This window comes from Leiobunum rupestre, chromosome 2 (assembly GCF_980474605.1).
Source record: "Leiobunum rupestre chromosome 2, qqLeiRupe1.1.hap1, whole genome shotgun sequence".
Taxonomy (NCBI): Eukaryota; Metazoa; Arthropoda; class Arachnida; order Opiliones; family Sclerosomatidae; genus Leiobunum; species Leiobunum rupestre.
This window is the reverse complement of record NC_143385.1, coordinates 85,290,933-85,309,339: the sequence shown is the minus strand read 5'-3', so window position 1 is coordinate 85,309,339 and position 18,407 is coordinate 85,290,933. Positions and strand designations below refer to the sequence as shown.

Here is an 18,407-nt window from a genome sequence, read left to right as displayed (position 1 = left end):
CCAGAGGTATGTTTTTAGGGGCATGGGAAAACTTTTTACTGCATTTAGACGATATTTAAGTTAATAATAACCAACACGAAGACAGTGTGGCCGAGTGGTCTATGGCGCTGGTTTTAGGCTACAGTCTCTTCGGGGGCGCGGTTTCGAACCCCGCCGGTGTCATAATTCGATTTTGCCAGAGGTATGTTTTTAGGGGCATGGGAAAAACTTTTTACTGCATTAAGACGATATTTTAGTTAATAATAAGCTATCCGTAGGCAGTGTGGCCGAGTGGTCTATGGCGCTGGTTTTAGGCACCAGTCTCTTCGGGGGCGCGGGTTCGAATCCCACCGCTGTCATAATTCGATTTGGCCAGAGGTATGTTTTAAGGGCCATGGGAAAACCTTTTTACAGCATTTAGACGATATTTAAATGAATAATAATCCACACGAAGGCAGTGTGGCCGTGTGGTCTATGGCGCTGGTCTTAGACACCAGTCTCTTCGGGGGCGCGGGTTCGAATCCCGCCGCTGTTATTATTCGTTTTTGCCAGAGGTATGTTTTTAGGGGCATGGGAAAACCTTTTTACAGCATTTAGACGATATTTTAGTTAATAATATCTCTCACGAAGGAAGTGTGGCCGAGTGGTCTATGGCGCTGGTTTTAGGCACCAGTCTCTTCGGGGGCGCGGGTTCGAATCCCGCCGCTGTCATTATTCTATTTTGCCAGAGGTATGTTTTTAGGGGCATGGGAAAACTTTTTACTGCATTTAGACGATATTTAAGTTAATAATAACCAACACGAAGACAGTGTGGCCGAGTGGTCTATGGCGCTGGTTTTAGGCTACAGTCTCTTCGGGGGCGCGGTTTCGAACCCCGCCGGTGTCATAATTCGATTTTGCCAGAGGTATGTTTTTAGGGGCATGGGAAAACCTTTTTACAGTGTAAGACGATATTTTAGTTAATAAAAGGCTACCCGAAGGCAGTGTGGCCGAGTGGTCTATGGCGCTGGTTTTAGGCACCAGTCTCTTCGGGGGCGCGGGTTCGAATCCCGCCGCTGTCATTATTCAATTTTGCCAGAGGTATGTTTTTAGGGGCATGGGAAAACTTTTTTACAGCATTTAGATGATAATTTAGTTAATAGTTATCCACATGAAGGCAGTGTGGCCGAGTGGTCTATGGCTCTGGTTTTAGGCACCAGTCTCTTCGGGGGCGTGGGTTCGAAATCCCGCCGCTGTCATAATTCAGTTTTGCCAGAGATATGTTTTTAGGGGCATGAGAAAACCTTTTTACAGCAATTAGACGATATTTTAGTTAATAATAAGCTATACGAAGGCAGTGTGGCCGAGTGGTCTATGGCGCTGGATTCAAGCACCAGTCTCTTCGGGGGCACGGGTTTGAATCCCGCCGCTGTCATTATTCAATTTTGCCAGAGGTATGTTTTTAGGGGCATGGGAAAACCTTTTTACAGCATTTAGACGATATTTTAGATAATAAAAATCCACATGAAGGCAGCGTGGCCGCGTGGTCTATGGCGCTGGTTTTAGGCACCAGTCTCTTCGGGGGCGAGGGTTCGAATCCCGCCGCTGTCCTTATTCAAATTTGCCAGAGGTATTCTTTTAGGGCCATGGGAAAACCTTTTTACATTATTTAGACGATATTTTAGTTAATGATAATTCTCACGAAGGCATTGTGCCCGAGTGGTCTATGGTGTGGTTTTAGGCACCAGTCTATTCGTGGGCGTGGATTCAAATCCCGCCGCTGTCATTATTCAATTTTGCCAGAGGTATGTTTTTAGGGGCATGGGAAAACCTTTTTACAGATTAAGACGATATTTTAGTTAATAAAAAGCTACACGAAGGCAGCGTGGCCGAGTGGTCTATGGCGCTGGTTTTAGGCACCAGTATCTTCGGGGGCGCGGGTTCGAATCCCGCCGCTGTCATTATTCAATTTTGCCAGAGGTATGTTTTTAGGGGCATGGGAAAACTTTTTTACAGCATTTAGATGATAATTTAGTTAATAGTTATCCACATGAAGGCAGTGTGGCCGAGTGGTCTATGGCTCTGGTTTTAGGCACCAGTCTCTTCGGGGGCGTGGGTTCGAAATCCCGCCGCTGTCATAATTCAGTTTTGCCAGAGATATGTTTTTAGGGGCATGGGAAAACCTTTTTACAGCAATTAGACGATATTTTAGTTAATAATAAGCTAAACGAAGGCAGTGTGGCCGAGTGGTCTATGGCGCTGGTTTCAAGCACCAGTCTCTTCGGGGGCGTGGGTTCGAATCCCAACGCTGTCATTATTCAATTTTGCCAGAGGTATGTATGTTTTTAGGGGCATGGGAAAAAAATTTACTGCATTAAGACGATATTTTAGTTAATATTAAGCTATCCGAAGGCAGTGTGGCCGAGTGGTCTATGGCGCTGGTTTTAGGCACCAGTCTCTTCGGGGGCGTGGGTTCGAATCCCGCCGCTGTTATTATTCAATTTTGCCAGAGGTATGTATTTAGGGGCGTGGGAAAAACATTTTACTGCATTTAGACGATATTTAAGTTAATAATTATCAACACGAAGGCAGTGTGGCCGAGTGGTCTATGGCGCTGGTTTTAGGCACAAGTCTCTTCGGGGGGCGCGGGTTCGAATCCCGCCGCTGTCATAATTTGATTTTGCCAGACTTATGTTTTTAGGGGCATTTGAAAACCATTTTATAACGTTATAACAATATTTTAGTTAACAGTAATTCACACTAAGGCAGTGTGGCCGAGTGGTCTATGGCGCTGGTTTTAGGCACCAGTCTCTTCAGGGGCGTGGGTTCGACTCCCGCCGCTGTCATAATTCGTTTTTGCCAGAGTTATGTTTTAGGGGCATGGGAAAACCTTTTTACAGCATTTAGACGTAATTTTAGTTAATATTAATTATCACGAAGGCAGTGTGGCCGAGTGGTCTATGGCACTGGTTTAAGGCACCAGTCTCTTCGGGGGCGCGGGTTCGAATCCCGCCGCTGTCTTAATTCAGTTTTGCCAGAGGTATGTTTTTATAGGCATGGTAAAATCTTTTTACAGAATTTAGAGGATATTTTAGTTAATAATAAGCAACATGATGGCAGTGTGGCCGAGTGGGCTATTGCGCTGGTTATAGGTACCAGTCTCTTCGGGGGCGTGGGTTTGAATCCCGCCGCTGTCATTATTCAATTTTGCCAGAGGTATGTTTTTAGCTGCATGGGAAAATCTTTTTACAGAATTTAGCCGATATTTTAGTTAATAATAACCCACACGTAGGCAGTGTGGCCGAGTGGTCTATAGCGCTGGTTTTAGGCACCAGTCTCTTCGGGGGCACGGGTTTGAATCCCGCCGCTGTCATTATTCAATTTTGCCAGAGGTATGTTTTTAGGGGCTTGGGAAAAACTTTTTACTGCATTTAGACGATATTTTAGTTAATAATAACCAACACGAAGACAGTGTGGCCGAGTGGTCTATGGCGCTGGTTTTAGGCTACAGTCTCTTCGGGGGCGCGGGTTCGAATCCCGCCGGTGTCATAATTTGATTTTGCCAGAGGTATGTTTTTAGGGGCATGGGAAAACCTTTTTACAGCATTAAGACGATATTTTAGTTAACAATAAGCTACCCGAAGGCAGTGTGGCCGAGTGGTCAATGGCGCTGGTTTTAGGCACCAGTCTCTTCGGGGGCGCGGGTGCGAATCCCGCCGCTGTCATTATTCAATTTTGACAGAGCTATGTTTTTAAGGGCATGGGAAAACTTTTTTACAGCATTTAGATGATATTTTAGTAAATCGTAATCCACACAAAGGCAGAGTGGCCGAGTGGTCTTTGGTGCTGGTTTTAGGCACCAGTCTCTTCGGGGGCGCGGGTTCGAATCCCGCCGCTGTCATAATTCTATTTTGCCAGAGATATGTTTTTAGGGGCATGGGAAAACCTTTTTACGGCATTTAGACGATATTTTAGTTAATAATAAACTACCCGAAGGCAGTGTGGCCGAGTGGTCTATGGCGCTGGTTTTAGGCACCAGTCTCTTCGGGGGCGCGGGTTTGAATACCGCCGCTGTCATTATTCAATTTTGCCTGAGCTATGTTTTTAAGGGCATGGGAAAACTTTTTTACAGCATTTAGATGATATTTTAGTAAATCGTAATCCACACAAAGGCAGCGTGGCCGAGTGGTCTATGGCGCTGGTTTTAGGCACCAGTCTCTTCGGGGGCGCGGGTTCGAATCCCGCCGCTGTCATTATTCAATTTTGCCAGAGGTATGTTTTTAGGAGCATGGGAAAATCATTTTACAGCATTTTGACGATATTTTAGTTAATAGCAATCCACACGAAGGCAGTGTGGCCGAGTGGTCTATGGCGCTGGTTTTAGGCACCAGTCTCTTCGGGGACGCGGGTTCGAATACCGCCGCTGTCATAATTCAATTTCCCAGACTTATGTTTTTAGGGGCATGGGAAAACCTTTTTACAGCATTTAGACGATATTTTAGTTAATAATAAGCTACCCGGAGGCAGTGTGGCCGAGTGGTCTATGGCGCTGGTTTTAGGCACCAGTCTCTTCGGTGACGTGGGCTCGAATCCCACCGCTGTCATTATTCAATTTTGCCAGAGGTATGTTTTTAGGGGCATGGGAAAAAATTTTACTGCATTAAGACGATATTTTAGTTAATATTAAGCTATCCGAAAGCAGTGTGGCCGAGTGGTCTATGGCGCTGGTTTTAGGCACCAGCCTCTTCGGGGGCGTGGGTCCGAATCCCGCCGCTGTTATTATTCAATTTTGCCAGAGGTATGTTTTTAGGGGCGTGGGAAAAACATTTTACTGCCTTTAGACGATATTTAAGTTAATAATAATCAACACGAAGGCAGTGTGGCCGAGTGGTCTATGGCGCTGGTTTTAGGCACTAGTCTCTTCGGGGGGCGCGGGTTCGAATCCCGCCGCTGTCATAATTTGATTTTGCCAGACTTATGTTTTTAGGGGCATTTGAAAACCTTTTTATAACGTTATAACGATATTTTAGTTAACAGTAATTCACACTAAGGCAGTGTGGCCGAGTGCTCTATGGCGCTGGTTTAAGGAACCAGTCTCTTCGGGGGCGCGGGTTCGAATCCCGCCGCTGTCATATTTCGATTTTGCCAGGGGTATGTTTTTAGGGGCATGGGAAAACCTTTTTACAGCATTAAGACGATATTATAGTTAATAATAAGCTACCCGAAGGCAGTGTGGCCGAGTGGTCTATGGCGCTGGTTTTAGGCACCAGTCTCTTCAGGGGCGTGGGTTCGACTCCCGCCGCTGTCATAATTCAGTTTTGCCAGAGGTATGTTTTTAGCTGCATGGGAAAATCTTTTTACAGAATTTAGAGGATATTTTAGTTAATAATAAGCAACATGATGGCAGTGTGGCCAAGTGGGCTATGGCGCTGGTTATAGGTACCAGTCTCTTCGGGGGCGTGGGTTTGAATCCCGCCGCTGTCATTATTCAATTTTGCCAGAGGTATTTTTAAAACTGCATGGGAAAATCTTTTTACAGAATTTAGACGATATTTTAGTTAATAATAACCCACACGAAGGCAGTGTGGCCGAGTGGTCTATAGCGCTGGTTTTAGGCACCAGTCTCTTCGGGGGCACGGGTTTGAATCCCGCCGCTGTCATTATTCATTTTTGCCAGAGGTATGTTTTTAGGGGCATGGGAAAACCTTTTTACAGCATTTAGACGATATTTTAGATAATAAAAATCCACATGAAGGCAGCGTGGCCGAGTGGTCTATGGCGCTGGTTTTAGGCACCAGTCTCTTCGGGGGCGAGGTTTCGAATTCCGCCGCTGTCCTTATTCAATTTTGCCAGAGGTATGCTTTTAGGGCCATGGAAAAAACTTTTTACATTATTTAGACGATATTTTAGTTAATAATTAGCTATACGAAGGCAGTGTGGCCGAGTGGTCTATGGCGCTGGTTTCAGGCACCAGTCTCTTCGGGGGCGTGGGTTCGAATCCCACCGCTGTCATTATTCAATTTTGCCAGAGGTATGTTTTTAGGGGCATGGGAAAAACTTTTTACTGCATTAAGACGATATTTTAGTTAATAATAAGCTATCCGTAGGCAGTGTGGCCGAGTGGTCTATGGCGCTGGTTTTAGGCACCAGTCTCTTCGGGGGCGCGGGTTCGAATCCCACCGCTGTCATATTTCGATTTTGCCAGAGGTATGTTTTAAGGGCCATGGGAAAACCTTTTTACAGCATTTAGACGATATTTTAGTTAATAATATCTCTCACGAAGGAAGTGTGGCCGAGTGGTCTATGGCGCTGGTCTTAGACACCAGTCTCTTCGGGGGCGCGGGTTCGAATCCCGCCGATGTCATTATTCGTTTTTGCCAGAGGTATGTTTTTAGGGGCATGGGAAAACCTTTTTACAGCATTTAGACGATATTTTAGTTAATAATATCTCTCACGAAGGAAGTGTGGCCGAGTGGTCTATGGCGCTGGTTTTAGGCATTAGTCTCTTCGGGGGCGCGGGTTCGAATCCCGCCGCTGTCATTATACTATTTTGCCAGAGGTATGTTTTTAGGGGCATGGGAAAACTTTTTACTGCATTAAGACGATATTTTAGTTAATAAAAAGCTACCCGAAGGCAGTGTGGCCGAGTGGTCTATGGCGCTGGTTTTAGGCACCAGTCTCTTCGGCGGAGCGGGTTCGAATCCCGCCGCTGTCATTATTCAATTTTGACAGAGGTATGCTTTTAGGGGCATGGGAAAACCTTTTTACAGCATTTAGACGATATTTTAGATAATAAAAATCCACATGAAGGCAGCGTGGCCGAGTGGTCTATGGCGCTGGTTTTAGGCACCAGTCTCTTCGGGGGCGAGGTTTCGAATTCCGCCGCTGTCCTTATTCAATTTTGCCAGAGGTATGCTTTTAGGGCCATGGAAAAAACTTTTTACATTATTTAGACGATATTTTAGTTAATAATTAGCTATACGAAGGCAGTGTGGCCGAGTGGTCTATGGCGCTGGTTTCAGGCACCAGTCTCTTCGGGGGCGTGGGTTCGAATCCCACCGCTGTCATTATTCAATTTTGCCAGAGGTATGTTTTTAGGGGCATGGGAAAAACTTTTTACTGCATTAAGACGATATTTTAGTTAATAATAAGCTATCCGTAGGCAGTGTGGCCGAGTGGTCTATGGCGCTGGTTTTAGGCACCAGTCTCTTCGGGGGCGCGGGTTCGAATCCCACCGCTGTCATAATTCGATTTTGCCAGAGGTATGTTTTAAGGGCCATGGGAAAACCTTTTTACAGCATTTAGACGATATTTAAATGAATAATAATCCACACGAAGGCAGTGTGGCCGAGTGGTCTATGGCGCTGGTCTTAGACACCATTCTCTTCGGGGGCGCGGGTTCGAATCCCGCCGCTGTCATAATTCGTTTTTGCCAGAGGTATGTTTTTAGGGGCATGGGAAAACCTTTTTACAGCATTTAGACGATATTTTAGTTAATAATATCTCTCACGAAGGAAGTGTGGCCGAGTGGTCTATGGCGCTGGTTTTAGGCATTAGTCTCTTCGGGGGCGCGGGTTCGAATCCCGCCGCTGTCATTATACTATTTTGCCAGAGGTATGTTTTTAGGGGCATGGGAAAACTTTTTACTGCATTTAGACGATATTTTAGTTAATAATAACCAACACGAAGACAGTGTGGCCGAGTGGTCTATGGCGCTGGTTTAAGGCTACAGTCTCTTCGGTGGCGCGGTTTCGAACCCCGCCGGTGTCATAATTCGATTTTGCCAGAGGTATGTTTTTAGGGGCATGGGAAAACCTTTTTACAGTTTAAGACGATATTTTAGTTAATAAAAGGCTACCCGAAGGCAGTGTGGCCGAGTGGTCTATGGCGCTGGTTTTAGGCACCAGTCTCTTCGGGCGCGCAGTTTCTAATCCCGCCGCTGTCATTATTCTATTTTGCCAGAGGTATGTTTTTAGGGGCATGGGAAAACTTTTTACTGCATTTAGACGATATTTAAGTTAATAATAACCATCACGAAGACAGTGTGGCCGAGTGGTCTATGGCGCTGGTTTTAGGCTACAGTCTCTTCGGGGGCGCGGTTTCGAACCCCGCCGGTGTCATAATTCGATTTTGCCAGAGGTATGTTTTTAGGGGCATGGGAAAACCTTTTTACAGTGTAAGACGATATTTTAGTTAATAAAAGGCTACCCGAAGGCAGTGTGGCCGAGTGGTCTATGGCGCTGGTTTTAGGCACCAGTCTCTTCAGGGGCGCGGGTTCGAATCCCGCCGCTGTCATTATTCAATTTTGCCAGAGGTATGTTTTTAGGGGCATGGAAAAACTTTTTTACAGCATTTAGATGATAATTTAGTTAATAGTTATCCACATGAAGGCAGTGTGGCCGAGTGGTCTATGGCGCTGGTTTTAGGCACCAGTCTCTTCGGGGGCACGGGTTTGAATCCCGCCGCTGTCATTATTCAATTTTGCCAGAGGTATGTTTTTAGGGGCATGGGAAAAACTTTTTACTGCATTTAGACGATATTTTAGTTAATAATAACCAACACGAAGACAGTGTGGCCGAGTGGTCTATGGCGCTGGTTTTAGGCACCAGTCTCTTCGGGGGCGCGGGTTCGAATCCCGCCGGTGTCATAATTCGATTTTGCCAAAGGTATGTTTTTAGGGGCATGGGAAAACCTTTTTACAGCATTAAGACGATATTTTAGTTAACAATAAGCTACCCGAAGGCAGTGTGGCCGAGTGGTCAATGGCGCTGGTTTTAGGCACCAGTCTCTTCGGGGGCGCGGGTGCGAATCCCGCCGCTGTCATTATTCAATTTTGACAGAGCTATGTTTTTAAGGGCATGGGAAAACTTTTTTACAGCATTTAGATGATATTTTAGTAAATCGTAATCCACACAATGGTAGAGTGGCCGAAAGGTCTTTGGTGCTGGTTTTAGGCACCAGTCTCTTCGGGGGCGCGGGTTCGAATCCCGCCGCTGTCATAATTCTATTTTGCCAGAGATATGTTTTTAGGGGAATGGGAAAACCTTTTTACGGCATTTAGACGATATTTTAGTTAATAATAAACTAGCCGAAGGCAGTGTGGCCGAGTGGTCTATGGCGCTGGTTTTAGGCACCAGTCTCTTCGTAGGCGCGGGTTCGAATCCCGCCGCTGTCAGTATTTAATTTTGCCAAAGCTATGTTTTTAGAGGCATGGGAAAACTTTTTTACAGCATTTAGATGATATTTTAGTTAATAGTACTCCACACAAAGGCAGCGTGGCCGAGTGGTCTATGGCGCTGGTTTTAGGCACCAGTCTCTTCGGGGGCGCGGGTTCGAATCCCGCCGCTGTCATTATTCAATTTTGCCAGAGGTATGTTTTTAGGAGCATGGGAAAATCATTTTACAGCATTTTGACGATATTTTAGTTAATAGCAATCCACACGAAGGCAGTGTGGCCGAGTGGTCTATGGCGTTGGTTTTAGGCACCAGTCTCTTCGGGGACGCGGGTTCGAATACCGCCGCTGTCATAATTCAATTTCCCAGACTTATGTTTTTAGGGGCATGGGAAAACCTTTTTACAGCATTTTGACGATATTTTAGTTAATAATAAGCTACCCGGAGGCAGTGTGGCCGAGTGGTCTATGGCGCTGGTTTTAGGCACCAGTCTCTTCGGGGGCGCGGGTTCGAATCCCGCCGCTGTCAGTATTCAATTTTGCCAAAGCTATGTTTTTAGGGGCATGGTAAAATTTTTTTTCAGCATTTAGATGATATTTTAGTTAATAGTACCCCACACAAAGGCAGCGTGGCCGAGTGGTCTATGGCGCTGGTTTTAGGCACCAGTCTCTTCGGGGGCGCGGGTTCGAATCCCGCCGCTGTCATTATTCAATTTTCCCCGAGGTATGTTTTTAGGTGCATGGGAAAATCATTTTACAGCATTTAGACGATATTTTAGTTAATAGCAATCCACACGAAGGCAGTGTGGCCGAGTGGTCTATGGCGTTGGTTTTAGGCACCAGTCTCTTCGGGGACGCGGGTTCGAATACCGCCGCTGTCATAATTCGATTTTGCCATACTTATGTTTTTAGGGGCATGGGAAAACCTTTTTACAGCATTTAGTCGATATTTTAGTTAATAATAAGCTACCCGAAGGCAGTGTGGCCGAGTGGTCTATGGCGCTGGTTTTAGGCACCAGTCTCTTCGGGGGCGCGGGTTCGAATCCCGCCGCTGTCAGTATTCAATTTGGCCAAAGCTATGTTTTTAGGGGCATGGGAAATTTTTTTTACAGAATTAAGACTATATTTTAGTTAATAATATTCCACATGATGCTAGTGTGGCCGAGTGGGCTATGGCGCTGGTTATAGGCACCAGTCTCTTCGGGGGCGTGGGTTTGAATCCCGCCGCTGTCATAATTCAATTTTGCCAGAGGTATGTTTTTAGGTGCATGTGAAAATCTTTTTACAGAATTTAGACGATATTTTAGTTAATAATATCCCACGCGAAGGCAGTGTGGCCGAGTGGTCTATAGCGCTGGTTTTAGGCACCAGTCTCTTCGCTGGCGCGGGTTCGAATCCCGCCGCTGTCATTATTCAATTTTGCCAGAGGTATGTTTTTAGGGTTATGGTAAAATCTTTTTACAGAATATAGATGATATTTTAGTTAATAATAAGCTACATGATGGCAGTGTGGCCGAGTGGGCTATGGCGCTGGTTATAGGCACCAGTCTCTTCGGGGGCGTGGGTTTGAATCCCGCCGTTGTCATTATTCAATTTTGCCAGAGGTATGCTTTTAGGGGCATGGGAAAACCTTTTTACAGCATTTAGACGAAATTTTAGATAATAAGAATCCACATGAAGGCAGCGTGGCCGAGTGGTCTATGGCGCTGGTTTAAGGCACCAGTCTCTTCGGGGGCGCGGGTTCGAATCCCGCCGCTGTCATACTTAATTTTTGCCAGAGATATGTTTTTAGGGGCATGGGAAAACCTTTTTACAGCATTTAGACGATATTTTAGTTAACAATAAGCTATAAGAAAGCAGTGTGGCCGAGTGGTCTATGGCGCTGGTTTAAGGCACCAGTCTCTTCGGGGGCGTGGGTTCGAATCCCACCGCTGTCATTATTCAATTTTGCCAGAGGTATGCTTTTAGGGGCATGGGAAAACCTTTTTACAGCATTTAGACGAAATTTTAGATAATAAAAATCCACATGAAGGCAGCGTGGCCGAGTGGTCTATGGCGCTGGTTTTAGGCACCAGTCTCTTCGGGGGCGCGGGTTCGAATCCCGCCGCTGTCATTATTCAATTTTGCCAGAGGTATGTTTTTAGGGGCATGGAAAAACTTTTTTACAGCATTTAGATGATAATTTAGTTAATAGTTATCCACATGAAGGCAGTGTGGCCGAGTGGTCTATGGTGCTGGTTTTAGGCACCAGTCTCTTCGGGGGCACGGGTTTGAATCCCGCCGCTGTCATTATTCAATTTTGCCAGAGGTATGTTTTTAGGGGCATGGGAAAAACTTTTTACTGCATTTAGACGATATTTTAGTTAATAATAACCAACACGAAGACAGTGTGGCCGAGTGGTCTATGGCGCTGGTTTTAGGCACCAGTCTCTTCGGGGGCGCGGGTTCGAATCCCGCCGGTGTCATAATTCGATTTTGCCAAAGGTATGTTTTTAGGGGCATGGGAAAACCTTTTTACAGCATTAAGACGATATTTTAGTTAACAATAAGCTACCCGAAGGCAGTGTGGCCGAGTGGTCAATGGCGCTGGTTTTAGGCACCAGTCTCTTCGGGGGCGCGGGTGCGAATCCCGCCGCTGTCATTATTCAATTTTGACAGAGCTATGTTTTTAAGGGCATGGGAAAACTTTTTTACAGCATTTAGATGATATTTTAGTAAATCGTAATCCACACAATGGTAGAGTGGCCGAAAGGTCTTTGGTGCTGGTTTTAGGCACCAGTCTCTTCGGGGGCGCGGGTTCGAATCCCGCCGCTGTCATAATTCTATTTTGCCAGAGATATGTTTTTAGGGGCATGGGAAAACCTTTTTACGGCATTTAGACGATATTTTAGTTAATAATAAACTAGCCGAAGGCAGTGTGGCCGAGTGGTCTATGGCGCTGGTTTTAGGCACCAGTCTCTTCGTAGGCGCGGGTTCGAATCCCGCCGCTGTCAGTATTTAATTTCGCCAAAGCGATGTTTTTAGAGGCATGGGAAAACTTTTTTACAGCATTTAGATGATATTTTAGTTAATAGTACTCCACACAAAGGCAGCGTGGCCGAGTGGTCTATGGCGCTGGTTTTAGGCACCAGTCTCTTCGGGGGCGCGGGTTTGAATCCCGCCGCTGTCATTATTCAATCTTGCCTGAGCTATGTTTTTAAGGGCATGGGAAAACTTTTTTACAGCATTTAGATGATATTTTAGTAAATCGTAATCCACACAAAGGCAGCGTGGCCGAGTGGTCTATGGCGCTGGTTTTAGGCACCAGTCTCTTCGGGGGCGCGGGTTCGAATCCCGCCGCTGTCATTATTCAATTTTGCCAGAGGTATGTTTTTAGGAGCATGGGAAAATCATTTTACAGCATTTTGACGATATTTTAGTTAATAGCAATCCACACGAAGGCAGTGTGGCCGAGTGGTCTATGGCGCTGGTTTTAGGCACCAGTCTCTTCGGGGACGCGGGTTCGAATACCGCCGCTGTCATAATTCAATTTCCCAGACTTATGTTTTTAGGGGCATGGGAAAACCTTTTTACAGCATTTTGACGATATTTTAGTTAATAATAAGCTACCCGGAGGCAGTGTGGCCGAGTGGTCTATGGCGCTGGTTTTAGGCACCAGTCTCTTCGGGGGCGCGGGTTCGAATCCCGCCGCTGTCAGTATTTAATTTCGCCAAAGCTATGTTTTTAGGGGCATGGTAAAATTTTTTTACAGCATTTAGATGATATTTTAGTTAATAGTACCCCACACGAAGGCAGTGTGGCCGAGTGGTCTATGGCGTTGGTTTTAGGCACCAGTCTCTTCGGGGACGCGGGTTCGAATACCGCCGCTGTCATAATTCGATTTTGCCATACTTATGTTTTTAGGGGCATGGGAAAACCTTTTTACAGCATTTAGTCGATATTTTAGTTAATAATAAGCTACCCGAAGGCAGTGTGGCCGAGTGGTCTATGGCGCTGGTTTCAGGCACCAGTCTCTTCGGGGGCGCGGGTTCGAATCCCGCCGCTGTCAGTATTCAATTTTGCCAAAGCTATGTTTTTAGGGGCATGGGAAATTTTTTTTACAGAATTAAGACTATATTTTAGTTAATAATATTCCACATGATGCTAGTGTGGCCGAGTGGGCTATGGCGCTGGTTATAGGCACCAGTCTCTTCGGGGGCGTGGGTTTGAATCCCGCCGCTGTCATAATTCAATTTTGCCAGAGGTATGTTTTTAGGTGCATGTGAAAATCTTTTTACAGAATTTAGACGATATTTTAGTTAATAATATCCCACGCTAAGGCAGTGTGGCCGAGTGGTCTATAGCGCTGGTTTTAGGCACCAGTCTCTTCGCTGGCGCGGGTTCGAATCCCGCCGCTGTCATTATTCAATTTTGCCAGAGGTATGTTTTTAGGGTTATGGTAAAATCTTTTTACAGAATATAGATGATATTTTAGTTAATAATAAGCTACATGATGGCAGTGTGGCCGAGTGGGCTATGGCGCTGGTTATAGGCACCAGTCTCTTCGGGGGCGTGGGTTTGAATCCCGCCGTTGTCATTATTCAATTTTGCCAGAGGTATGCTTTTAGGGGCATGGGAAAACCTTTTTACAGCATTTAGACGAAATTTTAGATAATAAAAATCCACATGAAGGCAGCGTGGCCGAGTGGTCTATGGCGCTGGTTTAAGGCACCAGTCTCTTCGGGGGCGCGGGTTCGAATCCCGCCGCTGTCATACTTAATTTTTGCCAGAGATATGTTTTTAGGGGCATGGGAAAACCTTTTTACATCATTTAGACGATATTTTAGTTAACAATAAGCTATAAGAAAGCAGTGTGGCCGAGTGGTCTATGGCGCTGGTTTAAGGCACCAGTCTCTTCGGGGGCGTGGGTTCGAATCCCACCGCTGTCATTATACAATTTTGCCAGAGGTATGTTTTTAGGGGCATGGGAAAAACTTTTTACTGCATTTAGATGATATTTTAGTTAATAATATTCAACACGAAGGCAGTGTGGCCGAGTGGTCTATGGCGCTGGTTTTAGGCTACAGTCTCTTCGGGGGCGTGGGTTCGAATCACGCCAGTGTCATAATTCGATTTTGCCAGATATATGTTTTTAGGGGCATGGGAAAAACTTTTTACAGCATTAAGACGATATTTTAGTTAATAATAAGCTTCCCGAAGGCAGTGTGGCCGAGTGGTCTATGGCGCTGGTTTTAGGCACCAGTCTCTTCGGGGGCGCGGGTTCGAATCCCACCGCTGTCAGTATTCAATTTTGCCAGAGCTATGTTTTTAGGGGCATGGGAAAACTTTTTTATAACATTATGACGATATTTTAGTTAATAGTAATCCACACGAAGGCAGTGTGGCCGAGTGGTCTATGGCGCTGGTTTGGCCGGGAGTAGTGGCTCACTCCTGTAATCCCAGGCGTCCGGGAGGCAGAGTTTGTGGAAGGCCGTTTGAGGACGACCACTAATCCCCCAACGGGTGGTTGTCATACTTCCGCCACGGGTGTCCCAACCCTATCCCCAAGTATCCCCCCGTTGGCGTGGCCGTAACACATGTCTCGCTCCTGATTAATCACATGGACGAGCGGACTGTATTGTCCCACCCGTCCTAATGGCTCATAACGAGCTTCTAAAAAAAAAAAAAAAAAAAAATGGCGCTGGTTTAAGGCACCAGTCTCTTCAGAGGCGCGGGTTCGAATCCCGCCGCTGTCATAATTCGATTTTGCCAGAGGTATGTTTTTAGGGGCATAGGAAAACCTTTTTACAGCATTTAGACGATATGTTGGTTAATAAAAATTCACATAAAGGCAACGTGGCCGAGTGGTCTATGGCGCTGGTTTTAGGCACCAGTCTCTTCGGGGGCGCGGGTTTGAATCCCTCCACTGTCATAATTCGATTTTGCCAGACTTATGTTTTTAGGGGCATGAGAAAACCTTTTTATAACCTTATGACGATATTTTAGTTAATAGTAATCCACACGAAGGCAGTGTGGCCGAGTGGTCTATGGCGCTGGTTTAAGGCACCAGTCTCTTCAGGGGCGCGGGTTCGAATCCCGCCGCTGTCATAATTCGATTTTGCCAGAGGTATGTTTTTAGGGGCATAGGAAAACCTTTTTACAGCATTTAGACGATATTTTAGTTAATAATAAGCTACCCGAAGGCAGTGTGGCTGAGTGGTCTATGGCGCTGGTTTTAGGCACCAGTCTCTTCGGGGGCGCGGGTTCGAATCCCGCCGCTGTCAGTATTTAATTTTGCCAAAGCTATGTTTTTAGAGGCATGGGAAAACTTTTTTACAGCATTTAGATGATATTTTAGTTAATAGTACTCCACACAAAGGCAGCATGGCCGAGTGGTTTATGGCGCTGGTTTTAGGCACCAGTCTCTTCGGGGGCGCGGGTTTGAATCCCGCCGCTGTCATTATTCAATCTTGCCTGAGCTATGTTTTTAAGGGCATGGGAAAACTTTTTTACAGCATTTAGATGATATTTTAGTAAATCGTAATCCACACAAAGGCAGCGTGGCCGAGTGGTCTATGGCGCTGGTTTTAGGCACCAGTCTCTTCGGGGGCGCGGGTTCGAATCCCGCCGCTGTCATTATTCAATTTTGCCAGAGGTATGTTTTTAGGAGCATGGGAAAATCATTTTACAGCATTTTGACGATATTTTAGTTAATAGCAATCCACACGAAGGCAGTGTGGCCGAGTGGTCTATGGCGCTGGTTTTAGGCACCAGTCTCTTCGGGGACGCGGGTTCGAATACCGCCGCTGTCATAATTCAATTTCCCAGACTTATGTTTTTAGGGGCATGGGAAAACCTTTTTACAGCATTTTGACGATATTTTAGTTAATAATAAGCTACCCGGAGGCAGTGTGACCGAGTGGTCTATGGCGCTGGTTTTAGGCACCAGTCTCTTCGGGGGCGCGGGTTCGAATCCCGCCGCTGTCAGTATTTAATTTCGCCAAAGCTATGTTTTTAGGGGCATGGTAAAATTTTTTTACAGCATTTAGATGATATTTTAGTTAATAGTACCCCACACGAAGGCAGTGTGGCCGAGTGGTCTATGGCGTTGGTTTTAGGCACCAGTCTCTTCGGGGACGCGGGTTCGAATACCGCCGCTGTCATAATTCGATTTTGCCATACTTATGTTTTTAGGGGCATGGGAAAACCTTTTTACAGCATTTAGTCGATATTTTAGTTAATAATAAGCTACCCGAAGGCAGTGTGGCCGAGTGGTCTATGGCGCTGGTTTCAGGCACCAGTCTCTTCGGGGGCGCGGGTTCGAATCCCGCCGCTGTCAGTATTCAATTTTGCCAAAGCTATGTTTTTAGGGGCATGGGAATTTTTTTTTACAGAATTAAGACTATATTTTAGTTAATAATATTCCACATGATGCTAGTGTGGCCGAGTGGGCTATGGCGCTGGTTATAGGCACCAGTCTCTTCGGGGGCGTGGGTTTGAATCCCGCCGCTGTCATAATTCAATTTTGCCAGAGGTATGTTTTTAGGTGCATGTGAAAATCTTTTTACAGAATTTAGACGATATTTTAGTTAATAATATCCCACGCTAAGGCAGTGTGGCCGAGTGGTCTATAGCGCTGGTTTTAGGCACCAGTCTCTTCGCTGGCGCGGGTTCGAATCCCGCCGCTGTCATTATTCAATTTTGCCAGAGGTATGTTTTTAGGGTTATGGTAAAATCTTTTTACAGAATATAGATGATATTTTAGTTAATAATAAGCTACATGATGGCAGTGTGGCCGAGTGGGCTATGGCGCTGGTTATAGGCACCAGTCTCTTCGGGGGCGTGGGTTTGAATCCCGCCGTTGTCATTATTCAATTTTGCCAGAGGTATGCTTTTAGGGGCATGGGAAAACCTTTTTACAGCATTTAGACGAAATTTTAGATAATAAAAATCCACATGAAGGCAGCGTGGCCGAGTGGTCTATGGCGCTGGTTTAAGGCACCAGTCTCTTCGGGGGCGCGGGTTCGAATCCCGCCGCTGTCATACTTAATTTTTGCCAGAGATATGTTTTTAGGGGCATGGGAAAACCTTTTTACAGCATTTAGACGATATTTTAGTTAACAATAAGCTATAAGAAAGCAGTGTGGCCGAGTGGTCTATGGCGCTGGTTTAAGGCACCAGTCTCTTCGGGGGCGTGGGTTCGAATCCCACCGCTGTCATTATACAATTTTGCCAGAGGTATGTTTTTAGGGGCATGGGAAAAACTTTTTACTGCATTTAGATGATATTTTAGTTAATAATATTCAACACGAAGGCAGTGTGGCCGAGTGGTCTATGGCGCTGGTTTTAGGCTACAGTCTCTTCGGGGGCGTGGGTTCGAATCACGCCAGTGTCATAATTCGATTTTGCCAGATATATGTTTTTAGGGGCATGGGAAAAACTTTTTACAGCATTAAGACGATATTTTAGTTAATAATAAGCTTCCCGAAGGCAGTGTGGCCGAGTGGTCTATGGCGCTGGTTTTAGGCACCAGTCTCTTCGGGGGCGCGGGTTCGAATCCCACCGCTGTCAGTATTCAATTTTGCCAGAGCTATGTTTTTAGGGGCATGGGAAAACTTTTTTATAACATTATGACGATATTTTAGTTAATAGTAATCCACACGAAGGCAGTGTGGCCGAGTGGTCTATGGCGCTGGTTTGGCCGGGAGTAGTGGCTCACTCCTGTAATCCCAGGCGTCCGGGAGGCAGAGTTTGTGGAAGGCCGTTTGAGGACGACCACTAATCCCCCAACGGGTGGTTGTCATACTTCCGCCACGGGTGTCCCAACCCTATCCCCAAGTATCCCCCCGTTGGCGTGGCCGTAACACATGTCTCGCTCCTGATTAATCACATGGACGAGCGGACTGTATTGTCCCACCCGTCCTAATGGCTCATAACGAGCTTCTAAAAAAAAAAAAAAAAAAAAAATGGCGCTGGTTTAAGGCACCAGTCTCTTCAGAGGCGCGGGTTCGAATCCCGCCGCTGTCATAATTCGATTTTGCCAGAGGTATGTTTTTAGGGGCATAGGAAAACCTTTTTACAGCATTTAGACGATATGTTGGTTAATAAAAATTCACATAAAGGCAACGTGGCCGAGTGGTCTATGGCGCTGGTTTTAGGCACCAGTCTCTTCGGGGGCGCGGGTTTGAATCCCTCCACTGTCATAATTCGATTTTGCCAGACTTATGTTTTTAGGGGCATGAGAAAACCTTTTTATAACCTTATGACGATATTTTAGTTAATAGTAATCCACACGAA

The 18,407-nt window shown here is 45.8% G+C and overlaps 32 non-coding genes across 32 annotated transcripts; all 32 read left to right on the top strand.

Annotated features, from left to right (window-relative positions):
* Positions 1 to 958: 958 nt before the first annotated feature.
* TRNAL-UAG (transfer RNA leucine (anticodon UAG)) lies at positions 959 to 1,040 on the top strand. Its single transcript has one exon. It is a non-coding gene; the product is annotated as a tRNA-Leu (tRNA).
* A 797-nt stretch (positions 1,041 to 1,837) lies between these two features.
* TRNAL-UAG (transfer RNA leucine (anticodon UAG)) lies at positions 1,838 to 1,919 on the top strand. Its single transcript has one exon. It is a non-coding gene; the product is annotated as a tRNA-Leu (tRNA).
* A 271-nt stretch (positions 1,920 to 2,190) lies between these two features.
* Positions 2,191 to 2,272, top strand: TRNAL-CAA (transfer RNA leucine (anticodon CAA)). The gene has a single exon. It is a non-coding gene; the product is annotated as a tRNA-Leu (tRNA).
* Positions 2,273 to 2,897: 625 nt separating this feature from the next.
* On the top strand, positions 2,898 to 2,979 carry TRNAL-AAG (transfer RNA leucine (anticodon AAG)). Its single transcript has one exon. It is a non-coding gene; the product is annotated as a tRNA-Leu (tRNA).
* Positions 2,980 to 4,129: 1,150 nt separating this feature from the next.
* TRNAL-UAG (transfer RNA leucine (anticodon UAG)) lies at positions 4,130 to 4,211 on the top strand. Its single transcript has one exon. It is a non-coding gene; the product is annotated as a tRNA-Leu (tRNA).
* A 620-nt stretch (positions 4,212 to 4,831) lies between these two features.
* Positions 4,832 to 4,914, top strand: TRNAL-UAG (transfer RNA leucine (anticodon UAG)). The gene has a single exon. It is a non-coding gene; the product is annotated as a tRNA-Leu (tRNA).
* Positions 4,915 to 5,008: 94 nt separating this feature from the next.
* On the top strand, positions 5,009 to 5,090 carry TRNAL-AAG (transfer RNA leucine (anticodon AAG)). Its single transcript has one exon. It is a non-coding gene; the product is annotated as a tRNA-Leu (tRNA).
* Positions 5,091 to 5,888: 798 nt separating this feature from the next.
* On the top strand, positions 5,889 to 5,970 carry TRNAL-CAG (transfer RNA leucine (anticodon CAG)). Its single transcript has one exon. It is a non-coding gene; the product is annotated as a tRNA-Leu (tRNA).
* Positions 5,971 to 6,943: 973 nt separating this feature from the next.
* Positions 6,944 to 7,025, top strand: TRNAL-CAG (transfer RNA leucine (anticodon CAG)). Its single transcript has one exon. It is a non-coding gene; the product is annotated as a tRNA-Leu (tRNA).
* A 270-nt stretch (positions 7,026 to 7,295) lies between these two features.
* TRNAL-UAG (transfer RNA leucine (anticodon UAG)) lies at positions 7,296 to 7,377 on the top strand. The gene has a single exon. It is a non-coding gene; the product is annotated as a tRNA-Leu (tRNA).
* A 794-nt stretch (positions 7,378 to 8,171) lies between these two features.
* TRNAL-UAG (transfer RNA leucine (anticodon UAG)) lies at positions 8,172 to 8,253 on the top strand. The gene has a single exon. It is a non-coding gene; the product is annotated as a tRNA-Leu (tRNA).
* Positions 8,254 to 9,051: 798 nt separating this feature from the next.
* Positions 9,052 to 9,133, top strand: TRNAL-UAG (transfer RNA leucine (anticodon UAG)). Its single transcript has one exon. It is a non-coding gene; the product is annotated as a tRNA-Leu (tRNA).
* Positions 9,134 to 9,227: 94 nt separating this feature from the next.
* Positions 9,228 to 9,309, top strand: TRNAL-UAG (transfer RNA leucine (anticodon UAG)). The gene has a single exon. It is a non-coding gene; the product is annotated as a tRNA-Leu (tRNA).
* A 269-nt stretch (positions 9,310 to 9,578) lies between these two features.
* Positions 9,579 to 9,660, top strand: TRNAL-UAG (transfer RNA leucine (anticodon UAG)). The gene has a single exon. It is a non-coding gene; the product is annotated as a tRNA-Leu (tRNA).
* Positions 9,661 to 9,754: 94 nt separating this feature from the next.
* TRNAL-UAG (transfer RNA leucine (anticodon UAG)) lies at positions 9,755 to 9,836 on the top strand. Its single transcript has one exon. It is a non-coding gene; the product is annotated as a tRNA-Leu (tRNA).
* A 270-nt stretch (positions 9,837 to 10,106) lies between these two features.
* Positions 10,107 to 10,188, top strand: TRNAL-UAG (transfer RNA leucine (anticodon UAG)). Its single transcript has one exon. It is a non-coding gene; the product is annotated as a tRNA-Leu (tRNA).
* Positions 10,189 to 10,810: 622 nt separating this feature from the next.
* TRNAL-AAG (transfer RNA leucine (anticodon AAG)) lies at positions 10,811 to 10,892 on the top strand. The gene has a single exon. It is a non-coding gene; the product is annotated as a tRNA-Leu (tRNA).
* Positions 10,893 to 10,986: 94 nt separating this feature from the next.
* On the top strand, positions 10,987 to 11,068 carry TRNAL-AAG (transfer RNA leucine (anticodon AAG)). The gene has a single exon. It is a non-coding gene; the product is annotated as a tRNA-Leu (tRNA).
* Positions 11,069 to 11,162: 94 nt separating this feature from the next.
* TRNAL-UAG (transfer RNA leucine (anticodon UAG)) lies at positions 11,163 to 11,244 on the top strand. Its single transcript has one exon. It is a non-coding gene; the product is annotated as a tRNA-Leu (tRNA).
* A 798-nt stretch (positions 11,245 to 12,042) lies between these two features.
* TRNAL-UAG (transfer RNA leucine (anticodon UAG)) lies at positions 12,043 to 12,124 on the top strand. Its single transcript has one exon. It is a non-coding gene; the product is annotated as a tRNA-Leu (tRNA).
* Positions 12,125 to 12,218: 94 nt separating this feature from the next.
* On the top strand, positions 12,219 to 12,300 carry TRNAL-UAG (transfer RNA leucine (anticodon UAG)). Its single transcript has one exon. It is a non-coding gene; the product is annotated as a tRNA-Leu (tRNA).
* A 94-nt stretch (positions 12,301 to 12,394) lies between these two features.
* Positions 12,395 to 12,476, top strand: TRNAL-UAG (transfer RNA leucine (anticodon UAG)). Its single transcript has one exon. It is a non-coding gene; the product is annotated as a tRNA-Leu (tRNA).
* A 269-nt stretch (positions 12,477 to 12,745) lies between these two features.
* TRNAL-UAG (transfer RNA leucine (anticodon UAG)) lies at positions 12,746 to 12,827 on the top strand. Its single transcript has one exon. It is a non-coding gene; the product is annotated as a tRNA-Leu (tRNA).
* Positions 12,828 to 13,097: 270 nt separating this feature from the next.
* On the top strand, positions 13,098 to 13,179 carry TRNAL-CAG (transfer RNA leucine (anticodon CAG)). The gene has a single exon. It is a non-coding gene; the product is annotated as a tRNA-Leu (tRNA).
* Positions 13,180 to 13,801: 622 nt separating this feature from the next.
* TRNAL-AAG (transfer RNA leucine (anticodon AAG)) lies at positions 13,802 to 13,883 on the top strand. The gene has a single exon. It is a non-coding gene; the product is annotated as a tRNA-Leu (tRNA).
* Positions 13,884 to 13,977: 94 nt separating this feature from the next.
* Positions 13,978 to 14,059, top strand: TRNAL-AAG (transfer RNA leucine (anticodon AAG)). Its single transcript has one exon. It is a non-coding gene; the product is annotated as a tRNA-Leu (tRNA).
* Positions 14,060 to 15,136: 1,077 nt separating this feature from the next.
* Positions 15,137 to 15,218, top strand: TRNAL-AAG (transfer RNA leucine (anticodon AAG)). Its single transcript has one exon. It is a non-coding gene; the product is annotated as a tRNA-Leu (tRNA).
* A 94-nt stretch (positions 15,219 to 15,312) lies between these two features.
* TRNAL-UAG (transfer RNA leucine (anticodon UAG)) lies at positions 15,313 to 15,394 on the top strand. The gene has a single exon. It is a non-coding gene; the product is annotated as a tRNA-Leu (tRNA).
* A 270-nt stretch (positions 15,395 to 15,664) lies between these two features.
* TRNAL-UAG (transfer RNA leucine (anticodon UAG)) lies at positions 15,665 to 15,746 on the top strand. The gene has a single exon. It is a non-coding gene; the product is annotated as a tRNA-Leu (tRNA).
* A 621-nt stretch (positions 15,747 to 16,367) lies between these two features.
* TRNAL-CAG (transfer RNA leucine (anticodon CAG)) lies at positions 16,368 to 16,449 on the top strand. Its single transcript has one exon. It is a non-coding gene; the product is annotated as a tRNA-Leu (tRNA).
* A 622-nt stretch (positions 16,450 to 17,071) lies between these two features.
* On the top strand, positions 17,072 to 17,153 carry TRNAL-AAG (transfer RNA leucine (anticodon AAG)). Its single transcript has one exon. It is a non-coding gene; the product is annotated as a tRNA-Leu (tRNA).
* A 94-nt stretch (positions 17,154 to 17,247) lies between these two features.
* On the top strand, positions 17,248 to 17,329 carry TRNAL-AAG (transfer RNA leucine (anticodon AAG)). Its single transcript has one exon. It is a non-coding gene; the product is annotated as a tRNA-Leu (tRNA).
* Positions 17,330 to 18,407: the final 1,078 nt, after the last annotated feature.